Source organism: Scardinius erythrophthalmus, assembly GCF_964197995.2.
Source record: "Scardinius erythrophthalmus genome assembly, chromosome: 17".
In the NCBI taxonomy this organism is placed as follows: Eukaryota; Metazoa; Chordata; class Actinopteri; order Cypriniformes; family Leuciscidae; genus Scardinius; species Scardinius erythrophthalmus.
In genome coordinates, this window is record NC_138237.1 from 20,760,294 (window position 1) to 20,761,339 (window position 1,046).

The window sequence follows — 1,046 nt, forward strand, 5'->3', positions numbered from 1 at the left end:
CGTGACCAAACACACCACCATGATGCAGGTATGAACAGAAACATAGTGTATATGGAAATGTAATTGATTCAGTTCATCATCACATATCTGTTCCTCCTTTGTTTATTCCCCCAACAAAATTACAGTTAAAGCAGAATGAAGATGGTGAGAAGATTATTGAGCTGCCTTTTGTTGAACACAGTGAGTGTCAATGCAGGTAATGCACAAGTCTATGACTTCACGTCACAAGCTATTATTGCCGTTTTTGCTGAACTTAAACTTTCATAGAACTTCCTTAAAATCATACATTGCATACATTTACTCTCTTAAACATTAACTTTGTGAATGAAATAAAAAGATGTGGCCAAGTTACCTTCTCATGGTGTTTAAATAATAATTATCATCATTTTTATTAATTATTATTTTTCTTCAAAACAGGTCCAGAGATCAACTGATGCTTTTTTGAAACGGCTCAGTCATGACATTATGATATTGTTTAAATTATTATATACAATCATAAATGATTATTATGGACAGTTGAAAGTATAATTGACATTACTTAGCCTGTATATGTTTAAGATTATGTAAAAATACTGTTTTGTTTTGTTTTTCATCTAAGAATAAAAGCTTATCTGATTGTCTTGAGTAAACGGTGGGTGGAGTGAGTCCACTTATTTGTGGATTTGTCTGCAAAATCCACAGATGCGTGAGGGGATTTATAAATGCACAGAAAGCAGTTGTGTTTGTAAAATAATAAAACATTTGTAAATATTTGTTTTATTTGCAAATCTCATTTTATTTTTTTGTAAATTTTATTATTTTTTTGTGAAATTCTTTACATTTATTTGTGGATCTTAATCTATTTATTTTTGAATTTGATAATTTTTTGTGAATCTCTACATTTATTTGTGAATATTAATCTATTTATTTGGAATAATGCAACAATTCTAACCCCATAATTGACTGATTTCAGTGACCATAACTTCAACCCACTACATCTACTGAGATTCAAACATAGCGCCACCTTGTGTTGAACATAATAAGAGAGAGTCTCTTTTAAGGAATAC